This window comes from Zingiber officinale, chromosome 7B (assembly GCF_018446385.1).
Source record: "Zingiber officinale cultivar Zhangliang chromosome 7B, Zo_v1.1, whole genome shotgun sequence".
Classification (NCBI taxonomy): domain Eukaryota; kingdom Viridiplantae; phylum Streptophyta; class Magnoliopsida; order Zingiberales; family Zingiberaceae; genus Zingiber; species Zingiber officinale.
The window spans coordinates 43,052,470-43,072,578 of NC_055999.1; positions in this window are offsets into that span (position 1 = coordinate 43,052,470).

Below are 20,109 nucleotides of genomic sequence, written 5' to 3' on the forward strand. Positions count from 1 at the left end.
TCTATCATGCTAATGTGATGCTATAGGAAATAAACAAGTAATGCATGCATACTAACATTAAGCATGATTAAAAAGAAAATTTTATGATGCAAAAAAATACATGACAAAAAGTAACAAATCTAAACTAAAGACTAACAAACTAACTAAACCCAAACCCCCTAGACTTGAATAAAACATTGTCCTCAATTATTTCAAAATTTATTCTAGAGGAAGTGGAAAAGGAGGGAAGTTAAGGAGGTTATCAAGTAATGTGTGCAAAGAATATAAGTCATTTTATTGCTGATGATATTTGCCCATCTATAGGGCGCTCCTCCATTTAGTGATAATGATCATTGTCTCTCTAGTAGTACAGCTCCAATTATTTCTGCTTAGTTTGCTCCTCTATAATGGCAGAGAGGGTAGTGATGATGTCAAAAAAATCATATGCCAAATGCCCTATAGAAGAACTAACAAAAGAAAGAAAAGAATGTATAAATATGACAACTTGTGTGGATAATTGAGGTTGGGGCTCAGGAGATGGGTTAAATGGTCCTTAAGAAGCTAGTAGGAAAAATCACCATTCCAAATAGTCATATGCTTTACAATGCAAGACTCCATACAATCCTCGAATTTTCTCTAGCTTTCTCAAGTCATAATCAAATCATAATCAAGGGCTCAGGCTATGGCAATTGTAAGGACCCACGAGTGAAATTAACAAATTTATTTACGAAACTGTCTAAGGTTGCACAAGTGCTAATTAAAGGATTAATTTATGAAATATTCTATGAATTCTAGGAATTTTTCCAAAATTTAATTGAATTTATACAACATATTTTAAGGGATATAACTATTAAATTTGAGGGAAGTTTATGATACTCGGTTAGGTTGGGAGTTGATTAACTTAATTAACATAAGGTTAGGAATAAAAGACCTAGGTATTCACCTCTCTCACCCGATTTCTCACAGTTTCCCCGAAGTCGCCGACACCTCCTCGCTAATCACCTCCGCACGGTGCTTCCCACCATGCCCTAAGCTTCGGTCAGGCGCCACTACCTGCGGATGAGCTTCTGGAAATGGCGCGACTGGATGCGGAGCTTGCTACGGTTTCTCCGACGATGCAAAAGCCTCGACGAGAGCTTCGAGCGGTGGTACGAGGAAGAGGAAAGGCAAGTACTTCTTTTATGTGGACATGACTTCTGTGAGGTAAGGTCTAGGAAACTGGTAGAAGTCGATTGTTCGATGCCAAAGCTTGATTGACTGTGAATGGATTTGTGTTCGTTTTGGGTTGCTGATCCGTGGTGCTAGTGCTCCGGGTTCCTGCGATTTATATGTTTGTCTAAATGCTCGAATGAGATGCTCAACGATTGCTTGAATTGTGATATGAGTTTTTTTTTTCCCGATTGATCTCATGTTTGACTTGCATTGTTCTGGTTTCCGATTTGGATTTGAGCGTTCATAATTTGGTTCGGGAATAGATTGGCCTTTCATGGTGGATTGAGGGATTGTGGTCCAGTGTTATGGTTTCAACACAAAGATTTCTTAAGGTTTCAGCGATGTCCTAATGTGGCTTGAAGTTTCTATGCTGTTATTGCATCTTCCTATAAGGTTTACAGTGCTGATTCATTTTGCAAGTGTATCTACTGTGATAATTTGAGATCTATGAAGTATAGAGGGGTGGAGAAACCTAAGGAAGGTGAGGCTTGGTATGGGTTTCGCCTGTTCCCTTCTTGTAGATGTTCGGTTTGAATGATTTTTTCTTGGAGATTGTTGTGCAAAGAAGGGGGCAATACCTCTCAACCTTTCTGAACCGCGGAAGAAGAGGAAGAGAGAAAAGAGATCGCGCGGAACAACAAGACAAAGACGCACAAAAGAGAGCAAACACCAGGAAGGAGAAGAAGAAGAGAAAGAAAAAGAGTTACCGTGGTTCGGCGACTTGCCTACTCCACAAAACGGCCGAAGCTTTATTAGAATTCTCTTCTATACAAGAGAATCACATCTAATGATTCTTGTGTTTTTTGATCTACAATGGGTTTACAATGATCCCTATAAATACTGCTAAACCCCCAGACCCGGTAAAAACGTAACAGAATTTGTTATGAAAAACATAAAAAAATTCTGTTATATAAAATCTTAACAGAATTTTATTACGAAAAATCTTAACAGATTTTTCTTCCATGACATTCCTTCATCCAAATATGAGCCACTCGTCAACAATCTCCACCTTGGCGAATATTCACCCCTTCGAAGAATACGAATATCTGGACAAAACTCCATCTGGATCTCTGGGTCTGGGCTTCCTTCCTCTAGCATCTAGAGATATGGATCAAGTTCAAGCAATGCTTAAACTTCTCTGTGGTCACTGGCTTTGTCAGCATATCTGCAGCATTGTCTGCAGTGTAAACCTTCTCAAGTTGAATTTCCCCGGAAGCAATCAACTCTCTGATCTTGTGAAACCTCACATCAATGTGTTTGGTTCTCGCATGATACACCTGATTCTTCGCCAAATAGATAGCACTCTGACTATCGCATAACAACTTGACTCCACCTTGCTGAACACCCAGTTCTCTGACCAACCCTGTAAGCCATAAAGCTTCCTTCGCTGCTTCAGCTGCTGCCATGTACTCGGATTCCGTAGTAGACAATGCAACAATAGATTATATCATAGATTTCCAACAAATAGGTCCTCCTGCCACAGTGAATACGTATCCTGTAGTAGACCTCCTGTTATCTAAATCTCCTGCATAGTCTGCATCTACGTACCTAGCAACTAAAGGATCTTCCGGTTGTCTACTGAACATGATGTCATAATTAGTTGTATTTCTCAAGTATCTGAAAATCCATTTCACTGCATCCCAATGTGGTCGACCAGGATTTGAGAGAAACTTGCTTACCATACTAACTGCTTGCGCCAAATCTGGTCTCGTGCAAACCATGGCATACATCAGACAACCAACTGCACTGGCATAAGGAACCTTTGACATCTCTTGGATCTCGTCATCCGTCTTTGGACACTGTGTACTGGATAACTTGAAGTGATGCGCCAGGGGTGTGCTCACCGACTTTGCATTCTTCATGTTGAACCTATCCAACACCTTCTCCACATAGCTACGTTGAGACAACCATAATCTCCTGCAACTCTATTCCTGTGAATCTCCATCCCAAGAATCTTCTTGGCCTCTCCCAAATCTTTCATGTCAAATTCCTTGCTCAGTAGCCTCTTCAATTTGTCAACCTCTCTCATCTTCTTCGCAACAATGAGCATGTCATCTACGTATAGTAGTAAGAAAATCAGTGATTCATCTTCAAGGCCCTTCACATATATGCAGCAGTCATACTCGCATCTCCTATATCCGTTTTGAATCATGTATGAATCAAAACGTTTGTACCATTGCCTAGGAGATTGTTTCAGTCCATAGAGCGATTTCTTCAACTTACAAACCAACTGCTCTTGTCCGGACTGACTAAATCCCTCAGGTTGTGACATAAAAATCTGCTCCTCCAAATTTCCATGAAGAAATGCCGTCTTCACATCCATTTGCTCCAAATACAAATCGTGATGTGCCACCAAAGCTAATACCGCTCTAATTGACGTATGTCTTACCACTGGAGAGAAAATTTCTTCATAGTCAATCCTCTTTCTTTGTGAATACCCCTTTGCTACCAACCGAGCCTTAAACTTCACTTCTTCTCCCTCTAACATTGCTTCTTTCTTCTTGAATATCCACTTGCACCCTATAGCTTTCTCTCCTTCAGGAAGTTCCACTAGATCCCACGTTTGGTTTTTATGCAACGACTCCATCTCCTCTGCCATAACACCCGTCCACTTGTCCTTCTCAGAGCTATGTATTGCCTCCTAAAAAGATGTAGGGTCTCCGCTACTAGTGGTAAGTGCATAAGATACCAAGTTTTCGAATCCATATCTAGTGGGTGGTTTTACGACTCGTCTCGTTCTACCACTAGCTATAGTGCGATGCTCCATGTGCTCTGAGCTAGAATCATCGAAGTCATGAGTCTCTAGCTCCACTTGCACAATATCTTTCTCTTTGTTGCTTTGTGGTGTTTCCTTTCCTTCTTCCTGAGTACGTTGTAACATAGCTTTCTCGTCAAACACCACATCTCTGCTGATCACCACCTTGTTTGCCTTAGGATCCCAAAGCTTGAAGCCTTTAACTCCTTTCTGATAGCCCAGAAAAATGCATTGCTTTGACTTTGCATCCAGCTTTGATCTTTCCTCACTAGATATATGCATATAGGCTGGACATCCAAAAACTCGAAGATGAGAGTAATCTACTTGATTCCCTGTCCATACTTCCTCTGATACTTTGCCTTCTAGTGCTGCCCTTGGTGATCTATTAATGAGATAACATGCCATGTTAACTGCTTCCGCCCAGAAATTCTTTGCAAGCCCTGCATTGAGCCTGAGACATCTTGCCTTCTCAATGATTGTCTTGTTCAACCTTTCCGCTACCCCATTCTGCTGAGGTGTCCTGCGAACCGAGAAGTGCCTCATTATCCCATGCTGCTCACAGAATTCCTGAAACTTTGAATCTGTGTACTCAGTCCCATTATCTGACCTAAGGCATTTGATCTTCCTTCCAATTTGGTTCTCTACTTGAAATTTTCACAATTTAAACTTTGCAAAAGTTTCTGACTTGTGACGCATAAAGTATACCCATACCTTTCGTGAGAAATCATCAGTAAAACTCACAAAATACAAGTGCCCTCCACGTGATGCTACACTGGCCGGTCCCCAGAGATCCGTATGTACGTAGTCCAGAATCCCCTCCGTCTTGTTTGTTGCCGTCTTAAATTGCACTTTGCTCTGTTTCCCAAGAACACAGAATTTGCAGAATTCAAGCTTGCACGTTTTGACACCCTTCAACAAATCTCTCTTGTGAAGTTCTAGCATCCCACGTTCACCCATATGCCCTAGGCGCATATGCCACAAGACAGTACTATCTGATTCAGACTCCACCGAGGCGACTCCACCTACAACTGTAGTCCCTATCAACTTGTAGATGTTTCCTGCTACCTTTTGTCCTTTCATTACCGTCAGAGCTCCCTTGCTGACTTTCATCACCCCGCTCACTGATTTGTAATTACAACCAATACCATCCAGTGTGCCTAGTGAGATCAAGTTCTTCCTTAGCTCTGGTATATATCTGACATCACATAAAGTTCTGATCACACCATCAAACATCTTGATTCTGACATTCCCTATGCCGATAACCTTGCATGATGCATCGTTTCCCATCAACACTGAACCAGAATCCACTGCCCTATAGGTGTCAAACCAATCCTTGTTTGGAGTCATGTGATATGAACATGCAGAGTCTAAAATCCATGCATCCGTCAGCTGCTCCGAACTTGACATAACTGATAGCATATCTCCATCACCGCTTTCTAAATTTTCTTCTTCAACTATGTTTGCAGACTTTGCCGAACTACTTTTGTTCTCTGCAACATATTTCTTTATCTCTGGACAATTTCTCTTGATATGACCTTTACCTCCACATTTGTAGCACGTGATCACCTTCTTCCTTCTCGACTTAGAACGAGTCTTGTTGTTGTTGTCATATCCATGTCGAGATTTGCTCCTACCACGCTCTTGGTTGCTATTTACCACAAGTCCTTCTCCTTGAGAAATTTCATCGCTTGTTTTCTTCCTTTGGTGAAAACCTAGCAATGCACTTGTGATCTCCTCCAATTTGAGAGTTTCCTTACCCCACATCAAAGTAGTAACCAAATTCTCGTACGTAGGAGATGAAGGTAGAGAATTCAACAACATCAGCGCCTTGTCTTCGTCTTCGATCTTCACATCAATCCGCTTCAGATCACTTACAATCTGGTTGAATACGTTGATGTGCTGGCTCAGATCGGTTCCTTCTGTCATCTTCAGCCCGAATAATTTCTGCTTGAGATACAGCTTGTTTGTCAATGATTTTGACATGTACCAGCTTTCCAGCTTTTGCCAAACTGTCACCGGTGACTCCTCGTCCATGACATGGTACATCACATCATCCGTAAGACAAAGCCTGATTGTTGCTACTGCCTTCGCCTGAAGTTCTTCCCAATCTGATTTCTCCATGCTTTCCGGTTTTCTTTCTCCTAGCGCCTTCGCCATGCCTTGTTGCACCAACAAGTCCTTGACCCTTCTCTGCCATAATCCAAAGTTTCCGGTTCCGTCAAACTTCACCATATCAAACTTCGCAGAAGTCGTCCTCGACATGTTGAAGAAATCTGCCAAAAACCTGGAGCTCTGATACCAATTGTTGTGCAAAGAAGGGGGCAATACCTCTCAACCTTTCTGAACCGCAGAAGAAGAGGAAGAGAGAAAAGAGATCGCGCGGAACAACAAGACAAAGACTCACAAAAGAGAGCAAACACCAGGAAGGAGAAGAAGAAGAGAAAGAAAAAGAGTTACCGTGGTTCGGCGACTTGCCTACTCCATAAAACGGCCGAAGCTTTATTAGAATTCTCTTCTACACAAGAAAATCACATCTAATGATTCTTGTGTTTTCTGATCTACAATGGGTTTACAATGATCCCTATAAATACTGCTAAACCCCTAGACCCGGTAAAAACGTAACAGAATTTGTTATGAAAAACATAACAAAATTCTGTTATATAAAATCTTAACAGAATTTTATTACGAAAAATCTTAACAGATTTTTCTTCCATGACATCCCTTCATCCAAATATGAGCCACTCGTCAACAGAGATGTTCTGATTTGCTTTCTGGTTGACGCTTTCGATTGTTTTCTTCTCTTATGGAAGCACCCAATTGGTTTTCCCTTGTAGACGTTTTGGATTGGTAGACGTTTTAGATTGGCTTCTTCTCTGTAGAGATGTGTCTTGTTGGAGGTTTCGGCTGAAGATTTTGTTTGGGTTCGCATATGATTCTGAAGTTTTGGCAGTAAGTTCAGTTCGATGAAGTTCGTATTCCACGGTATACTCTCCTGAATGTTTTGGCTGGTGTTCTATGAGTTGGGGATTGAGTTTGAATTCGTGATTTCAGTGATGAACATGGTTTAGTGAGTTGCGCGTTATTTGTTTGTCTAAATGTTAGACCGAAATGCTGTTGTGATTTGAGTTTCCCATAGAGTTCTAGTTTTGGTTTGGGACATGATGTGAAGATTTAGAGTTGAATTTGTGTCTCCTTGAGAATTTTGCTCTGAAATCTTGGTGTTGGTCCACTTGATACACTTACTCTGCTATATGAAATCGTTCCGAGTTTTTGATTCGAAGATTTCGTGAAGGTCTTGTTGTATTGTTGGTTGATTTCTTTATAACGTGTAGAAAGATTTAAGCTGACTCATTTGTGGAGGTGTTCTTCGTGCGGATTTTGAGAGTTTACAGCCTTGTTAGTAAGTTTTATTTCCTGGAAGATCTAGTTACATCTAGTAGTGGGAATTGAGTTGGATACTTCTAGGTCTTTTTTGAAATGAATTGATTTCTTTTTTGTAAGTTATGGTTGTATTACAAGTTTTAAATTGATCATGTAATGATTTTTTTCTTCAAGCATTTTATTTTGCAAATTAGTTGCTAATTATCAATTATTTTCTTGCATATGAAATTTTGAATTTGCTTATAAATCTTTCTAGGTTATGATAAGACTGTATGCAGATTGATATGGAATATTATATGGCTACTGTAATTTGATAAATGGAGGTAATGTTATATTATGTTATGAGTAGAATAAGTTTTTATGTAGCTAGTTGATTGAATATGTGCATATGTGGTAGCAGTATGGGATGGGTGACCCGGGATGAGCTCCGGGGAGGGCCCATCCAAACTTGACTGATATTGAAATTTATGTTAGCTTCGGCTATATGATTGCATGTTCTCTAGGAGGTACCTCTAGGTTCATGAGACTGTTGACTGGCTCTAATTGTGGTTACCGGATATGTGACATATTCACCATTATTAGCTATGTAGGAGCCTTTACATATCGTATCTTTCTACGGTTTACTGAATTTGAGAATTTATTTGCCTACTATTTACTATACCTGCTACTTTACGGATGTCATATTATTCATAGTGGACTATACTTGCTGGGTTCGTAGACTCATGATGCCTACGTTACAGGTGAGGACATCACCTAGGATATGACGGAAGGCATGCGGACGGTGTAGATGAGGAGGCGAGATGGATGCAAGGCACTGTTCGGACATTTAGGAGTGCAGAGTTTACTTGTTCCTTTGTGGGAGGTTCTTTATTTGTATAGAGAAATGTTCGAGAATACATTGTTCTTATTTGTTGAACTTATGTTTGGGATGTTGTCATTTACTTTAAATGAGATAGTCTGTTTCAATGGAATTGTATTGGGGTTATTTACATAGCAGATGCCGAAAGGGGTTATCTAAAAAAAACATGAGGGATAAATTAGGGATGTTTCAGCAATGATTAATCCTCATATGATAATATTCCTTGACTACAAGGTCATTTTTTTTTTATAAAAATCAAATTCAAATTCCTCTAAGGTCATATAATGATCATTGTTAAGTAAATGAAAAGTAATTCGACCTTCTTGATATCCTTTACCTTACAAAATATCAACCTCCTCTAAATTCAAGGATTATCCTAAGTTAAGTTGGATATGTCATACTTATCAATTCATTCCATCCTATTTAGCTTATCATCCAATCAATATTATCCCTAAGGCCTAGGCTAGTCAAAACATGATCATCTAAATATCATGTATTGACAATTTTTTCTCATATCAAGTATACCATAATGAGTCCTATGATTAACAATCCTAAATCTAAAGAGGTTAAAATCATTACCCTTGTCACGTACTTTGTCCTTGCCTTTGTGGTTGATGTGAAACCGCAAGTGTCATGGTTGTTGTTGGGACTTTCGGGCCGTAAAAACTACTTTTTGCATTGCGAAAATCCCAAAGTCTTGCCACGGATCCGTGCAAAGATATAAAAATTTACATGTACATATTTCCTATCCTAGATCTACACTAGATCTACAAGAAAGTGATTATACCTTTGAAGCGAAACCCTTCGCAAATCTCGCTTGTCCAAGGTCCGTCGGATCTCAAGTGTATTCAAGTGTACACATCTCTAGAAGTATCCACACGAACAAGAGATGGAGAGGAAACCTTAGAGTATGCTAGCACCCTAAGGAGTCTCGGCCAAGTAGGAGAGGGAGAGAAGAGAAGAAGAGAGGAAGGAAGAAGATAGATTGAATGAGCACACAATGCTATTCAAGCACCATTATGTGGTCGGCCACATTAAGAGGGTTTTAAACCTCCATGGGATACTAAGAGTCATGGCTCTTGGTCTCCCTCATGAGGTGGCACTTGGTCAAGCCAATCTTGACCAAGTAAAGAAGCCTTGATGATGTGGAACACCATCATTGGCCGGCCCCATGTCATGTCATAATGAGGTGGCATTTGGTCAAGTCAAACTTGACCCTTCATCTTCCCTTCTCTAATCAAGTCAAACTTGACCTCTTATCTCTCATGATTGATCAAATCTAACCATTTGATTCGAACCAATTTAATTTAATGAATCTATATTCATTAAATTAAATTGACTCAATGAATCATAATCAAATTAGACTCATTGGAAACATGAATCAAATTGAGTCCAACTCAATTAGTCTAATTTAGATTACTCTTAATCCAATTTGGTTCATCACATGAACCTAATCCTCTTGGTCCATCTTATGAACCTAATCTCCATCTAATTGCCCTTTGTGTGTGACCCTATAGGTTCTTGTAACGTTGGCAATGCTCCTAAACCCATTTAGAAACATAAGTAATGAACGGTATCTAGCAACACATCATTACTACCCAAGTTACAAGAATATTAAGATCCAACATCACCGTTGTGACTACTAATTGTGACTCTCATAATATGTGACAATGTCCTTCTATCCTTGACATCTAGATTGATTAATTTGAGGCATAGACCGTGTCATCCTCTAAACAATCTATATCTTGAACTCCAAGTAGACTCACTCTAATCAAATGAGCTCAATATCTCATATTGACTCATTTGGGCATGACTATGCTCTTAGTGGTCTCACTCTATCAAGAATAATGATGTCACTTCCGTCATATAGGAGGGGTAGATCCCATCTACATCTACATCACTCACATCCCTCCATATAATTTGTTACATACCTAGTAATCGCCTTTATAGTCCACCCAATTACGGGTGACGTTTGATGAAGCCAAAGTATGCAACTCCTTATGTAGAGAACCATGGTGACTTCAGGTCTAAGGCCTAATAGTCATACTAATAGTCACATGAGAAAGTATATGACACTTATATAACGATCCATGATACTTTCTCATGGCGGGTCATTCAGTATACATTCTCCAATGCATACCCATGTGTCAACTTGATATCTCTATATCCATGACTTGTGAGATCAAGTCATCGAGTTGACCTACATGCTAGTCTCGTCGCATTAACATTGTCCCTGAATGTCAATACTTGACTAGGAATGATTAAGAGTAGTGTTCCCTATATCATCTCACTATCGATTCAACCAATAGATTGATATATATAAGAACCTTCTACTTAAGGACGCTATTATACTTAGTTATTTGACACCAATACAAGTAAGTATAATAACCATAAAGAAATGTCTTTATAAATATATAGGAATATGATACATCAAGTCCATACAACAATAATCACATGATTGGCTCTAGGGCTCTAACTAACAATCTCCCACTAGCACTAGTGCTAATCAGTGTAGGCTTTAAGGCCCAATGACCTAGTGTGACCATCATGCTTTCTCTGTGCCAAAGCTTTGGTCAAGGGATCAGCGATGGTAGCCTCTGTGGGTACTCTGCAAATCTTCACATCTCCTCTATCGATAATCTCTCGAATGAGATGGAAGCGCCGTAGTATGTGTTTGGTCTGCTGGTGTGAGCGAGGTTCCTTAGCCTGTGCAATTGCTCCATTATTGTCACAATAGAGCTCTATAGGATCAACTATGCTAGGAACCACCTCAAGCTCAGTAATGAACTTGCGGATCCAAACTGCCTCCTTTGCTGCTTCAGATGTAGCAATATACTCGGCCTCTGTTGTAGAATCAGCAACTGTGTCCTGCTTCGAACTCTTCCAGCTCACAGCACCATCATTCAAGCAAAACACGAACTCAGACTGTGATCTATAATCATCCTAGTCAGTTTGGAAACTGACATCACTGTAACCCTTTACAGCTAGCTCATCATCGCCTCCATATATCAAGAAATATTCTTTAGTCCTTCTTAAATACTTAAGAATATTCTTGACCACTATCCAGTGACGCTCACCTGGACGCTCACCTGGATCTGACTGGTATCTACTCATTATGCTCAAAGCATATGAAACATCAGGACGAGTACATAGCATGGCGTACATGATAGATCCTATGGCTGAAGCATAAGAGATCTTATCCATGCGGTCTCTCTCCTCTCTAGAAGAGGGACTTTGAGTCTTCGAAAGACTCACATCATGTGACATCGGCAGAAATCCTTTCTTGAAATTCTGCATGGCAAACCGTAGTAATACCTTGTCAACATAGGTACTTTGACTTAGGCCAAGCAATCTCTTAGATCTATCTCTATGGATCTTTATACCTAGAATATGTGCTACTTCACCTAAGTCCTTCATTGAGAAACAATTCCCTACCCAAGTCTTTACAGACTGCAGCAAAGGGACGTCGTTCCCAATAAGTAGTATGTCATCCACATACAATACAAGGAAGACAACTGTGTTCTCAACAACCTTCTTGTAGACACAGGATTCATCTTCATTCTTGATGAAACAAAACTGTTTGATAGCATCAACGAATCGAAGATTCCAACTCCGAGAAACTTGCTTTAGTCCATAAATGAACTTATGCAGCTTGCATACTCTGCCAGTATGTTGTGGATCTACAAAACCCTCAGGTTGTGTCATGTACACATCCTCGAAAGTTTCCATTCAGAAACGTGGTTTTGACATCCATCTGCCAGATCTCATAATCGTGGTATGTTGCAATAGCAATCATGATTTGAATGGACTTAAACATCGCTACTGGAGAAAAGGTTTCATCATAGTCAATACCATGAATTTGCTTGAAACCTTTTGCTACCAAACGACCCTTATAGATAAGTCCATCCATGTCAGCCTTTCTCTTAAAGACCCACTTACACCCAATGGGTTTGACACCTTCAGGTGGATCAACCAAAGTCCATACTTGGTTGGTGTACATGAATTCCATCTCGGATCTCATGGCCTCTAGCCACTTCTCAGAATCTGGTCTCATCATAGCTTCCTGATAGGAGGTAGGCTCATTCTCAACGAGCATAACGTCATCATGGTCAGACAAGAGAAATGAGTATCTCTCGGGCTGACGATGTACCCTATCAGACCTGCCAAGAGGTAGGTCTACTTGAACTGGTTGTTGTTCCTCAACTCCTTGTGGAGCAATCTCATCATCCACAACTCTTTATGGCTCCAGTTTAACTTCCATTAAGGCTTCAGTGCTATGGTCCATATCTTGAACTTCTTCAAGATTAAACGTACTCCCACTAGTTTTTCTAGAAACAAAGTCTCTTTTTAGAAATACCCAGTCTTAGCCACAACTACTTTGTGTTGACTGGGAATGTAGAAGTAATATCCCTTCGTTTCCTTGGGATATCCTATGAAATAACACTTATCGGATTTGGGTCCTAGTTTGTCCGAGACTTGACGTCGAACGTAAGCCTCACAACCCCAAATTCTCATAAAAGACACCTGCGCATCTCTCCCAGTCCATATCCTATATGGTGTCTTTATCACAACCTTGGATGGAACACGGTTAAGTATGAAGGCTGCTGTGTCTAGAGCATAGCCCCAAAGAGATATATGAAGATCTGTGTGACTCATCATAGATCACACCATATCTAATAGGGTACGATTCCTTCTTTCAGATACACCATTCCACTGTGGTGTTCCAGGAGGAGTGAGTTGGGAAAGAATCCCACGCTCAGCTAGATAGTCACGAAACTCATGGCTAAGGTATTCACCACCTCAATCTGATCGAAATATCTTAATACTTTTGCCAAACTGGTTTTGTACTTCATTCTTGAATGCTTTGAACTTTTCAAAGAATTCAGACTTATGTGTCATCAAATACACATAACCATATCTACTGAAGTCATCAGTAAATGTAATGAAGTACTTATAACCACCTCTGGCAGCGACATTGAAAGGGCCACATACGTTACTATGTATAAGTCCTAACAAGTCAGTCGCTCTCTCGCTGTATCCACTAAAGGGAGTCTTGGTCATCTTGCCTAGTAGGCATGACTCGCATGTCTCATATGATTTAAAATCAAATGAGCCCAGCAAACTATCTTTATGGAGCTGGGATAAGCGTTTGTCATTTATATGACCTAAGCGACAATGCCAGAGATAGGTTTGGTTTATATCATTTGATTTGAACCTTTTAGTACTTATGTTATAGATGAGGTTCTCTAAGTCTAGAATATAGAGTTCGTTCATCAGAGGTACACTACAATAGAACATATCGTTTAAATAGACGGAACAACATTTGTTCTTTATTATAAACGAAAAACCTTTCTTGTCTAAACAAGAAACTGAAATGATGTTCTTGGTAAGAGCAGGCACATAACAACATTCATCTAATTCTAGTACAAGCCCAGAGGGCAGAGATAGATAGTAAGTCCCTACAGCAATAGCAGCAACCCGTGCTCCATTGCCTACTCGTAGGTCCACCTCGCCCTTTGTCAATGCCCTACTATTTCTCAACGCCTGCACATTAGTACAAATGTGAGAAGTACATCCGGTATCCAATACCTATGATGCAGAAATAAATAGATTGACTTCTATAACATATATACCTGAAGTATAAGTCTCACTTCTCTTCTTCTTGAGATCTTCCAGATATACTTTGCAGTTCCTCTTCCAGTGCCCGGTCTGACCGCAGTGGAAGCAGGTAGCATCCTTGGCAATCCCTCTTTTAGGTTTCAGTGCCTTGCCTTTGCCCTTGGCTTGAGACTTTCTCTTACCTTTAGGCTTGCCCTTACCTTTATGCTTTTGCACCATCAAAATGGAGTTGGGCTTTACCTTCTTAAGGTTTAGCTCAGCAGTTCTCAACATACTTAGCAGCTCGGGCAGTGGCTTGTCAATTTCGTTCATGTTGTAATTCATGATAAATTGACTGTAGCTCTCTAGCAAGGATTGCAAGATCAAGTCTGTGGCTAGCTCTTAGCCAAGTGGGAATCCCAACCTCTGTAGGTTCTCTATGCACCCAATCATCTTGAGCACATATGGTCCTACTGGAGTCCCATCTTGCATCTTGCACTGAAACAGTGCATTTGAGATCTCGAATCTCTCGTGCCTCTCTTGTCCTTGATATAGTTGATGAAGATGTTCAACCATATCATAAGGACCCATCAACTCGTGTTGCTTCTGAAGCTCAGAGTTTATGGTTGTGAGCATGAGGCATGACACATCTAATGCGTCGTCTTGATGCTTCTTATAAGCATCTCAGTCAGCTCGCGTGGCAGTGACAAGAGGTGCCTCGGGAATGGGCTGCTCCAGAACGTACAGTTTTCGTTCTTGTGTGAGAACGATTCTCAGATTCCTGTACCAGTCCAAGAAATTAGCTCCATTAAGCTTGTCCTTATCAAGGATAGAACGCAGAGAGAAGATGTTCGTGTTTGTCGACATGACAATCTGCAACAGAAAAATGCAGAAAATAAATATCATATTCCACTAATCATTTAATTAGACTTTTAATTAAATGATGCTCCCACTAAATTATAGAATTTTTGTAGAATCAAGTCATGGATGTGGTCATCAGTTAGCTATAATTCTTCCAACTAGCTATAATTCTTGTGGGACAAGATTCACATCATACTACGCCTTGAGTTAGCTTTAGCTAAATCGCCCAAGACTTAGTATGATCGGTAGATAATGAATTTATCAATTACATCTCTATGCAATTCTTGTTTATAGGATCAAAAATATCATTTACATTAAAACTTGAGTTAGCTTTGGCTAAATCACTCAAGATTTAGTATAAATGTGATTTTTATCCTATCGTCCAACCGTTCGAAAATGCCTATAGTTATACCCGATCAAATTAAGTGAACTAGTTGTACTCAATCTAATTGAGTTTGTACTCACCCAAGCCTTGATAGGCGGGACCAAGATTGTCCCTCCGCACCCTACCAAGATAATATGCGTTGCTCTGCTTTGACAGATTCAACAACAACAAATGATCGAGGTAGTGATGGGTATTAAGACTTGGTAGACATTTCGAGTTGACTCGATTAAGATCTAATCTAATCATGGATTCACATCTTATACGCATCATGGCACTAATTATCCTACACTAGCATACATCACATACACACAAGCAATGAATAATTAAATTTTGATTAGGTCATGGCCCTACTACGATTTTCTCAAGCCAATGAGAAGATCGGACGGTCAACCTAGGGTCAACAGCTTCTTCAAGCTCCTCCCTTTGACCGCCATATGTTGCTCGCACCCTCCTCGTCGTTCCTTCTCGAGTGGACCTTTCACCGCTCCAATTTTGTGCATTACAAATATGAAACTCGAGTTACATTCGAGTCTAAAACTATTTTACAACAGGAATATAAAAATGAGGGAGGTACGACACGCAGGTCGCATAATATATGTTAGTTAGAGTCCTAGAGTCAATCATATGATGATTGTTGTATGGACTCGATGTATCATATTCCTATATATTTATAAAGACATTTCTTTATGGTTATTATACTTACTTGTATTGGTGCCAAATAACTAAGTATAATAGTGTCCTTGAGTAGAAAGTTCTTATCTATGTCAATCGATTGGTTGAATTAATAGTGAGATGATATAGAGAACACAACTCTTAATCATTCCTAGTCAAGTATTAACATTCAGGGACAATGTTAATGTGATGAAACTAGCATGTAGGTCAACTCGATGACTTGATCTCACAAGTCATGGATATAGAGATATCAAGTTGACACATGAGTATGCATTGGAGAATGTATACTGAATGACCCGCCATGAGAAAGTATCATGGATCGTTATATGAGTGTCATATACTTTCTCATGTGGCTATTAGTATGACTACTAGTTCTTGGACCTGAAGCCACCATGGATCCCTACATAAGGAGTTACATACTTTGGCTTCGTCAAACGTTACCCGTAACTGGGTGGACTATAAAGGCGATTACTGGGTGTGTAATAAAGTATGCAGAGGGATGTGAGTGATGTAGATGGGATCTATCCCTCCTATATGACGGGAGTGACATTGATATTCTTGATAGAGTGAGACCACGAAGTGCATGGCCATGCCCAAATGAGTCAATATGAGATATTGAGTTCATTTGATTGAGTGAGTGTACTTGGAGTTCAAGATTTAGATTGATTAGAGGATGACACGGTTTATGCCTCACATTGATCAATCTAGATGTCTAGGATAGAAGGACAATGCCATATATTGTGAGGAGTCACAATTAGTAGTCACAAGGTGATGTTGGATCTCAACATTCTTATAACTTGGGTATTAATGATGTGTTGCTAGATACCGCTCATTACTTATGCTTTTAAATGGGTTTAGGAGCATTGCCAACATTATAAGAACCTATAGGGTCACACACAAAGGACAAATTAGATGGAGATTAGATTCATGTGATGAATCAAATTGGATTAAGAGTAATCCTAATTGAACTAATTGAGTTTGACTCAATTTGATTCATGTGTTCAATAAGTCTAATTTAGATTATGACTCATTGAATCAATTTAATTAAATGAATTAGATTCATTATATTAAATTGGTTTGAATCAAATGGTTAGATTAGATCAACCAAGGGAGAGAAGTGGTCAAGTTTGACTTGACTTAAGTAGGAAGATGAAGAGTCAAGTTTTGACTTGACTTTGACTTGACCAATACCACATCATCAAGGCTTCTTCATTTGGTCAAGTTTGACTTGACCAAATGCCACCTCATGGGAGTTACCAAGAGTTGTGACTCTTGATATTCCATGGGAGTTACAAGCCATAATGTGGCCGACCACTTAAGGATGAAAATTGATTTTTCATTCAAGTGAATTCATTTCATCTTCTTCCTCAAGCTCTTCTCGTCTCTCCCTCTCCTCCCTTGGCCGAACCACTTAAGGTGCTAGGCACACCTTTGTTTGGTCTTCTCCACCTAGTTTGTTCGTGTGGATACGCATAGAGGATCATACACTTGACGATCTTGAGATCCGGCGAACCTTTGGACGAGCGGGATTGCGAAGGGCATCACATCAAGGGTAAAATCTCTCAACCATGTTGTTATAGTGTAGATCTAGAGGTAAGAAACTCGTACACGTAAAATTTTGTTTTATTTTACTTCGTACGGATCGGTGGCATGGGAATCGGGGTTTCCACAACGCGAAAAACCAGTTTTTGCGGCCCGAAATTCCTAACAGTGATATCAGAGCCACGTGCGAAGTCTTGTACGAGTTTAATTTGTATTTTTATGAAAAATATTAGTTCTGTAATATTCTGTGAATTTCCTATTTTTATAGTTTTTATGGGTATTTTTCTTGTAGAAGCGAAGCACAAGTGTTTAGACACTTGTAGGCTTCGGCTACCGAGAAAATTTTTCCGAAACGCAAGGTTTCGCCCCAAATCTTTTTGGGACAGCGGGCTAAGGCACTGTAGGATTGCTAAGGAACACTCGCGATGGTTATATCGCGGGTAGGGGCGCTGCCCCTGACCCCGCAAGGGGCTTCGTTCCACGATTGCGCCCGAGAACCCGCTAAACGGGACCGCCGAGAATTTTACTCATAAAAATTGTAAAAATTATGGTAAAAATTACAGAAAATTATAGAAAATACATAATTTAGAATTATATATTATTTTGTGATAGTCATGACCCAAAAGACCCAAATTGGATTTGAAAATTGTGTTGTAATTCATATTACGGCCTGTGCACCGTCATTTATGTTGTGTGTGCTGTATACTTGATACGTGACCTGCGCGTCGTGTCTCTCTTTTTATTCTTGTTGTAAATTAGTTTAGACTTGAATGTAACTCAAGTTTCAAAATTGTAATGTACAAAATTGTAGCGGTGGAAGGTCCACTCGAGACGGAGTTACGAGGAGGGCGCGAGCAACACAAGGTGGTCAAAGGGAGGAGCTTGAGAAGCTGTTGACCCTAGGTTGACCATCCGATCTTCTCATTGGCTTGAGAAGATCGTAGTAGGGCCATGACTAATCACAAATAATTTAATTAATTGCTTGTGTGTGTATATGTGATGTATGCTAGTATAGTAATTAATTAGTGCCTTAATGATTAGATTAGATCTAAATCGTGTACAAGATGCACCCTATCGATTAGATTAGATCTCAATCGCGTCAACTCAAATGCCTACCATGCTGTGATACCTATCACTACCTCAATCACATGTGTTGTTGAATCTGCCAAAGCAGAGTAACACATATTATCTTGGTAGGGTACGGAGGGACAATCTTGGTCCCGCCTATCAACTCATGGGTGAGTACAACTCAATTAGATTGAGTAACTAGTTAACTCAATTGGATCGAGTTTAACTATAGGCATTTTCCAATGGTTGGTAGATATGTCAAAATCACATTTATATTAACGCTTGGGCGTATTAGTCAAAGCTAACTCGAGTTTTAATATAAATGCGGATCTTGATCATATAAACAAGAGTTGCATAGAGATGTAATTGGTAAATTGTTACCTACCGATCATACTAAGTCTTGGGCGATTTAGCCAAAGCTAACTCAAGGCATAGTATGATGTGGATCTTGTCCCACAAAATTATAGCTAATTGGTTAGAATCTTGTAAATGTGGTTTGACCACACCTATGACTTGATTCTACAAAAATTCTATAATTTAGTGGGAGCATCATTTAGTTAAAGGCCTAATTAAATGATTAAAAGAATATGATATTTGTTTTATGTATTTTTCTGTTGTAGATTGCTATGTCGAACACGAACACCTTCTCTCTACGTTCTGTCCTTGATAAGGACAAGCTCAACGGAGCAAATTTCCTGGACTGGTACAGGAATATGAGAATAGTTCTCACCCAAGAACGTAAACTGTACGTTCTGAAGCAGCCCATTCCCGAGGCACCTCCTGCCACTGCCACGCGAGTTGACCGAGATGCTTACAAGAAGCATCAAGATGACGCGTTAGATGTGTCCTGTCTAATGCTCGAGACTATGAACTCTGAGCTTCAGAAGCAACACAAGTTGATGGGCGCTTACGATATGGTTGAACATCTTCGTCAACTGTATCAAGGACAAGCGAGGCACGAGAGATTCAAGATCTCTAAGGCACTATTTCAGTGCAAGATGTCAGACGGGGCTCCCATAGGTCCATATGTGCTCAAGATGATTGGGTACATAGAGAACCTACAGAGGTTGGGGTTCCCACTTGGCCAAGAGTTGGCCATTGACCTGATCTTGCAGTCCTTGCCAGATAGCTATAGTCAATTCGTTCTAAATTATAACATGAATGAAATTGACAAGCCACTGCCCGAGCTGCTTAGCATGTTAAGAACTGCTGAGCTCAACCTTAAGAAGGTTAAGCCCAACTCTGTTCTGATGGTTCAAAAACATAAGGGCAAGGGCAAGCCCAAAGGCAAGGGAAAGTCCCAAGCCAAGGGCAAAGGCAAGGCACTGAAGCCTAAAGGAGGGGTCGCCAAGGATGCTACCTGCTTCCACTGTGGAAGAGGAACTGCAAGGTGTACCTGGAAGATCTTAAGAAGAAGCGAAGTGAAACTTCCACTTCAGGTATATATGTTATAGAAGTCAATCTATCTATTTCTTCATCATGAGTATTAGATATTGGATGCGCTTCTCACATTTGTACTAATGTGCAGGCGCTGAGAAATAGCAGGGCATTGACGAAGGGCGAGGTGTACCTACGAGTAGGCAATGGAGCACGGGTTGCTGCTATTGCTGTAGGAACTTATCATCTATCTCTGCACTCTGGGCTTGTATTAGAATTAGCTGAATGTTGTTATGTGCCTGCTTTAACTAAGAACATAATTTCAGTTTCTTGTTTGGACAAGAAAGGTTTCTCTTTTATAATAAAGGACAAATATTGTTCTGTTTATTTAAAAGATATGTTCTATTGTAGTGCACCTCT